Source organism: Melanerpes formicivorus, unplaced genomic scaffold (genome assembly GCF_026170545.1).
Source record: "Melanerpes formicivorus ecotype bairdi unplaced genomic scaffold, bMelFor1.0.p_v2 SCAF_183, whole genome shotgun sequence".
Classification (NCBI taxonomy): domain Eukaryota; kingdom Metazoa; phylum Chordata; class Aves; order Piciformes; family Picidae; genus Melanerpes; species Melanerpes formicivorus.
Genome location: NW_027142535.1, coordinates 188,878 through 196,021, shown reverse-complemented (window position 1 = coordinate 196,021; position 7,144 = coordinate 188,878). Strand labels below are relative to the sequence as shown.

The following is a 7,144-nucleotide window of genomic DNA, read 5'->3' as shown; positions in this document are numbered from 1 at the left end:
ATTATACTGCATGCACTACTGCTTTGCAACATTCACAGGACTGTGGTGGTGTCAGACAGTTCACTTGCATTTAGCTCCTCAGGGGCCAGGCCTTCCTTTGGGCTGATAGTCTTGGCCAAAGCTGCAATGTTCAGTCCTTGCTGTGAAAGGCAGGAGGTGCTGGCTGGGCAGTTTGCTTTATTTTGTGCCTTTTTGGGGGTGACTCAAAGGGAGTGGGGGGATTGTGGGTGGGCTGGTTCTGCCACGTGGGGCAGGGATTGGGCGACCGGCGCTGCGTCCCGGTGTCCGGCGTCCCGGTGGTGAGGGGCCCGGTCTCAGGGTTCTGGTATCCTGCGGTCCGGTTTCTGGAGGGGCCGGGGCCGTGGGGGCCCGTGGCGCGGTCACGCTCGCGGGTCTGACGTCCCGGTTTCTAGGGGGGGACCTCGGTTTGAGGGCCCTGCTTCGGGAAGGTTTTTTCCCGTGGTTTCAGGCCTCCGCAGGAGGGAGGGCAGGGACCTGGGCTGCGGCGGGTGAGGTTTCTTTGCGGTTGGACTTTGCAGGGGATCGGCACAGCGAGGGGGGTCGGTCGTTCGCAGGGAGCCGGCTAGCGGCTCGGAGCCGGCGCTTCAACTGCCGCCGCTCGGTTTTGACCCCCGGGCAGTGATTAGTGATCGGGAGAACGGGACAAAAGCAAGTCATCAGAACTGCCTCCCATCCCCATCTCAGAGAGCGCCTTGGGGATCATATTATAGTATTGGGATGATGAGTTGAGAGAAGGAAAATCAAAGAAAAAAATGGTTTAAGCTGAATATGCTGCTGTTTGGATCAGGGCTTCACGCCCTACCCCTGTTCCCATATTTCAGGACATATACAAGGAAAAGGCAGACAGGCTGGCATGAGAATATGGGAGAGGTAAAATCAGAGTGGGGGGGCCACCAGGAAATCAGAAGTGGCCTAATCAAGATCCTCAGTGGGACCATCAACAGCTTCAGGGGAGACAGAACATGGGACAAGGAATTGAAGCTGTGCCCAGAAATTTTGATAAAGCCTATAGTGAGCATCAGAGGAAGCCTCCTATGGGGTGGATGCTAGGATTAAAGAGAAGTTTGCAGCTCTATTCTGGAATAGATCCCAGCTCTGCAGCTGGGGTGATACTTCTCAGGATGCAGTTTGTGGCAAAACCATGGGCAGATATTAGAAATTGGAAAAGATTGAGGATTGGCACTACAGAGGTTTAGAGGAATTACTACGTGAAGCTCGGAAGGTGTTTGTAAGGAGGGATGTAGAGAAACAGAAGGCAAAAGCTAGAATGTTGGTAACTGCTGTAAGGGTACTGGTGATTATGGACAGAGAGGGAAAAAAAGGTAGAAGTCTTATATGATAAATTAGCCCTCAATAGTAATATTAATGGAGTCCAGAAGACGATGAGTGATTGGATAAATAAAAGAATGTTGATTGATGCTCTGTTTTAAATTTGCCTGACATGGACAAATAATTTGATCTTTTTGTACATCTATATGGGGTGTTGACCCAGGACTGGACTGGAATTAAAAATCCTGTAGGGCATTGTTCCAAGTTATTAGATTCTGTAAGTAGGTGAGGGCCAATTTGCTTATCAGTGACCTTTACTAGTAGAGGAGGCCCAGAAAGCGGCTTTTTGTTTTGTTCTGGTCTCAGATCCCACCTTTGGGATTCCTGATGTATATGGGACTGAAGCTGGGGGTAAAGTGTTAATAACAACTTGGAAAGGAGAGTCGCTAATTTCCCCCTGGGAAGGATCTTTTCTTGGTTTTGTTAACAACAGATCCAGCTGTCCGTACTGCAGAACAAGGGTGGACACGTGCTTCCTGAGTAAAAGGAGCACTTCAGGAATGTGCCTCTGAACCTGGCTGACTTGCACCTGTAACACCTCTGGTCTGAAGGCTCTGGAACTAGCGAGACAAACCCACCTTTTGAAACATCTGACATTGTGTGACATCGAATCTGCATTGCAAGAAAATACCAAGGATTTCATTCGGTGTATAAAAGATCCTGGGACTTGATGTCATTGGGGATGGGTAAAGTGTAATGGTAAACTGGCTATTTAGAAAAGTGATGGTAAATTTTTCTGCTGCACTACAACGATGTGCTGAGAGTGTGTGTGGTTATAAATGTATGCTGTTGTAGTTCTAATTTGAAGTGATTAGGACAGAGGATTCATCTGTGTTCTTTGTGTTAAAGTACCAAAAACTGTGTTCGGCTAGTGGGACCACAGGGACTGCAATACAGAAAGGACTGCTGGATCCATCCACTGAATGGACTGAGGTACCCCAAATGGAGGACATAAAGATGAGTTCCAGTATCAGAATAGGAGTGGTAATGGTCCTTGCCTGAAAATATCACAAACTAGAAAGAGGTCGGGGTTCGAAATTGGTACAACCTCCCTGGACAAGGGAAGGAGACACGGTCCGAGCAGAGCATTGGTGGGATTGAAGGAGGCAAGGCCGGGTAGACCTCTGTAATTGCCACAAAGAAGATCTAGAACCATGGCTGTGGGCAGCAACCCCATAGGCCATGTGAGTGGAGTTGCAAGTCAAACCGGACTCCTAATTCCCAGGATTAACCACTCAGAGGGAGAAAGGTGTCACCCAGGTATTGGTATATATAGCATAGCCACTCACTGTGTATGGCACCTATTAAAGTAAAAGAGGAAATACTTTCAGGCAAGGAACATCAGTTGTTATCCCATTCCCTTTACCAGGAAGTTGAAATTGGGAATCCTTTTGCTTGTTGTAGAATTGTTGCCAAGTTAGGTTATTATGGCTCAAGCCAAATGTAGTAGAAAGAAGGGGAGGGATTGTGAGAAACTGGTTATAATATTTGGCTTTCGCAAGGGGGATTACTGGGGAGCGTGGGGCTGGATCGTTGGGCTGATGGTCTGTATTGTGTGGGGTATTGGGAGGGAAAGGGGAGGTGCCAACAGGTCTAAAGACTGGCCAGGTCAAAAGTGCAGGTTTGGTCTGTCCTGATGGAGAGGGGTGGGAGCGTGCTGGGGAATATATGAATATGTACGCTTTAATATATGAATATGTCTGTTTGCCGTCTCTATCAGCTCACCTCGTGTTGTGGGGGTGCGGCTCTAGCAAGCTCGCTCTGCGCCCAGTGCTGTGTTGCCTTTATTTTATAATAAACTGGTTATAAGTTTTCAGCAGTGAGTTCGTTTCTCACGGTCTCCAGAAGCTTTCCATCAGAGGGAAGTTGCTCATCAGCTTGTCTGCAGGTGAGTGTTTTATAGAATAATAGAATCGTTTGGGTTGGAAAAGGCCTTTCAGATTCCGCAGTCCCAACAGCTCACAAACTGCCAAGTCTCATCCCAATCTCTTTGTCTCTTAAGCATCTGCAGGGATGGGGATTCAACCACTTCCCTGGGGAAACTATTCCAGTCTTTTGAGAAGCTTTCAGTGAAGAAGCTTCTTTAACAGGCAACCTAAACATCCTCTGATACAACTTGAGGCCATTTCCTCACATTGGGGGGGGGGGGGGGCAATGAACACCAGAGTGAGCCCCCCCGATGCTGGGAGACCCCAAAATCTAAGATCCTGCAATTCCACTGAAGACACCAGATGAAGGGGGGACCATCAAAGGGTTTAAGTGAGGAGAGCAATAGACAGAAGAGATGGGTGATTGCCAGTGCTAAATGCGCTGACTGCAAAGTGGTCTCGGGGCTGTCAGCCCTGGGAGCCCTGCTCGGAGAGGCAGAGCTCTGTGTCTCCTGCGCGGCGGCGTTTGGATCAATACATCATTAATATTGTTATTGCCTCCCCGCCTCCGCCTTTGGCCGCAGGGGGCCAGGGTGCTGCTGGGACAGGACAGCTCCAAGGCAGGACAGCCCCAGGCGCGGCAGGGGGCCGGGGGCACAGCCGGGCGGGGGAGGCAGGGGCGGCCCTGCGGTGTGCCGAGCGGCTGCGAGAGCTCTGAGGGACGGGGAAGAGCGCTGGGGGGGCGGCTCGGAGCCGGGGCCGCTGTGAGCACCGCGGCGGGGCCGGGGCCGGGGTCTGTGCGCCCCGGGGCTCCCCGCCCCAGCGCTCTGCCGCACCGCAGCGCTCGGCGCCGGCCGCTGCCCCTCCGGCCCGGGCTCGGTGCGAGACCTGCAAGGGGCAGAGGCGCTCGGCTCCGCCGCCAGAGCTCAACCCCAGCCTGCGGCCGCGGAGTGCGGAGGCGGCGCTGGGGCAGAGCTCCGGCGCTGAGCTCTGGCAAGCACCGCGGAGCGCCCTGAGGCAGGGCCCGGGCAGGTGCGGGAGAGGGAGCGGGGGGGGCTCGAGCAGGGGGGGCCTGGGGCGGCCGAGAGGGACGTTTTAAATTCCCTTCTGTAACTGTGAGGTCTCTCCTGGGCCGCTCAGAACACTACAGATGGAGATACAGTTCATAGAGGGAGCAGCAGGGGTGCCCGAAAGCTCTCTGGGGTGCGCGCCAGCGCCGGCGGAGGAGACTGAGCGCCCTGGGGCGCGGGGCGGGGCCGGGGGCGGGGCCGGGGGCGGGGCCTGGGCTCCTCCCAGGGCTTCAGCGCGAGAATTCGAGCGGCCAGAGGCGCCCGGCCCGGGCGGGACCGGCCCCGGCCAGAGGCGCCGCTGAACTTGGGAGTCGCTCTCGGAGGGCAGCTGTGGCAGCGCTCCGGCGGATGGAGACCTGGCAGGCGCCTCAGGGGGGCTCTGGCGGATCCGCGAGGGACAGGAGCCCAGGTGCGAGCGGGGACAGGGAGGGCTGGCCCGGGGAGACCTGCGGGAGCTTAGAGCCTGAGGCGCTCGCCGTGCAGCTTCAACCGCCCGTCGGTGCAGATGTCCTCAGTGCAATGAACACGAGGGGGGGCTGCCAGGGCGGCTCGGAGGGCATTCCAGCGGCTGGGGGAGTTCCGGCTCTGCGGGGAAGGCTGAGCCGAGGCGCCGGTAGACGGGCTGGGTGCGAGGACGGCTCCCGAAGCGCAGGGGCAGCGCTGGGGCAGCGCGGGGGGTGGCGGAGCGCTGAAGGCAGCGCTGAGGTGCGTGAGAGGGAACGGGGCTGGGCTGGGGCAGAGCTGCAGCAGCTGAAGGGAGGAGTTTGTGTAGGCAGTGTCTGAGGTGCTGTCATCTCCAGCCCGGAACATACACGTGTTTGTATTGGTTTTAATAAAAGGACATTAAGGGTGGCCGGGCTGGGGGGGGCTGTGTCTGTGAGCGCCACAGAAGGCGCCGCGGCGGGGGGGGGGCTGTGGGGTGTTGGGGGCTGTGAGCGCCCTGAGGGTTCCCGCGCGGCGGCTTTCCCGCCCTGCCCGCGCCACAGGCACCAGCGCGCGCTGTTCCCGCGCGGCCGCCGCCTGAGGCAAGGGGAGGCGCCTGGCTGTGGGGACTGTGAGCGCCCGGAGGGTCCCGGCCTCACCTGTGCGCCCTTCCCGCCAGAGGGGCCGGCGCGCGCCGCGCGCCTCAGGAGCTGCCGGGGCGGGAACGGGAAGCGGCCGGCGCGGCCCGGGGCAGGGCCGGGCCGGGCCGCAGCCCGCAGCTGCGCTGGGGTTGGGGTGTGGGAGGATCCGCTCCTGGGGCAGAGCTGCGGATGCCGGAGGGCAGGGCAGGCAGCGCAGGGGCTTGGGCAGGTTCGTGAGGGCGCAGGGTGAGACCGGCCGGGGGCAGGGGAATCAGCTCGGGGACAATTTCTGTTTCGTTAAAACCTGAGGCACTTCCCTCTGTAGCTCAGCACCTCCTGAGTGTGCCTCTGCTGTTTGCTCCTTCAGGCAGAACGAGGCTCTGCAGGGAGCAGACTCGGGGACAGAGAAGTGACGTTTGGGCAAAGAGACTGAGAGGATCTGTGGGGCAGAAAATGCAAACAGAGAAAGCCCTGAGGTAAGCAAGAGCAGAGGTGACATCCTGGAGGGAAAACATGGAGGCAGTTTATACAGGATAAAAGCCAAAGCTTTCGGAGGGAAAAGCTGAGGCAATGTGCTGGGGGCAGAGCGGGCATGGAGGGAACCTGAGGCAACCCACAGGGAGAAGGTGAAAATTGTCCTGAGAAAACCTGAGCAAAGAAGAGGGGACACAGGAAGCAGCTTGGAGGGAAGACTTAAGGCAAATATCTGTGAGACAAGATACAGAAATGAACAGGAAAGTTAACCTATGGGAGACAAAAACGAGGATTTGAGAGGGAAAATCACAGCTTATTTAGGAGGGAGAGTGAGGGGGAGGAAAGGCATGGGAGGGAAGAGCTGAGGAAAGGTGGAAGGAGGAAAGGGGATGTTTGGGAGGGAAACAGAGGCCATTTTGGACGGGAGGAAGGGAAATTATGCCTGGAATTGAGAAGGAAATCTGTAGGGCAGAGAATGAAAATGTTGAAAATAGAAGCTAAGATAATGCAAGGAGAGAAAGGACATTTTGAACATAAAACCCTGTAGTGATGGAGGAGCAGTGATACCTTTTCCCCTTGGGCGGGGAGGAATTGGCACTGCTGAGGCCTAACTCTGTCCTCCTTCCTCAGAGGCAGCTGGCACAGAGCCCCACTATGGAGCGGCGAGGCAAGGTGCGGGGGGGCGAAAGGAGCTGAGAAGAGGAGGAGCACCGGGCTGAACAGCTGGACATGAGCAAGGCGCCCTGGGCAATGAGACCTCCCTCTCAATTTGGCTGTGGTAACACAAGATCTTTGCCAGCACCGTTAGGGTGCCCTGGTTGGCTTTGTGCTGGGCGACCTCCCTGTAAGCAGGGCTCGGTCTTTGCTTTTGCTGTTGTAGGCGTTTTGCCACCTAGCTCCTTGGCTGCACGGAGACTGGCAACCCTGTAAGGAGGGTCCGAGCCGGCGTCTCGGCCCGTATGGGGGGAAGTGTAGCTGCCTGGACCCCAGCCCCCCCTGTAAGCAGGGGAGGGCCCTTTAAACAGTTTCTCGGCTGCTGGCGGCCTGGCCAGCGTGACGCCCTGTACTTGGGGCATGTCACAACGATTGGCATCCTGAGGCCCCTCTACCTGCATGCATCCCCGGGGGGGCCAGGTCTGACCCTCTGCTCTCCTGCTCGGGGTTAAGGATGCCTGCCCCACCAGTGGCTGCCCAGAGCTTGCTCCCTCTCTTGGGAAGGGCTGTGTGTGTGGCCCCTCTTGCCTCTGTGTGCCTGAGTCTGCTTGTCCTTTAGGTCCCTTAGAAAAGGCTGTAGCTTAGCTTAGGCTTCCCAGGAGGG

The 7,144-nt window shown here is 56.8% G+C and overlaps 1 long non-coding RNA gene across 2 annotated transcripts; it reads left to right on the top strand.

The window, feature by feature from the left end:
* The first annotated feature begins 248 nt into the window (after window positions 1–248).
* LOC137457577 (uncharacterized) lies at window positions 249–6,848 on the top strand. Of its 2 annotated transcripts, none has more exons than XR_010991328.1 (3): window positions 249–3,238; window positions 5,720–5,828; window positions 6,457–6,848. It is a non-coding gene; the product is annotated as an uncharacterized lncRNA (long non-coding RNA). The 2 variants fall into 2 exon arrangements; XR_010991329.1 differs by lacking the exon at window positions 249–3,238 and adding an exon at window positions 4,500–4,697.
* The last annotated feature ends 296 nt before the right edge of the window (window positions 6,849–7,144 follow it).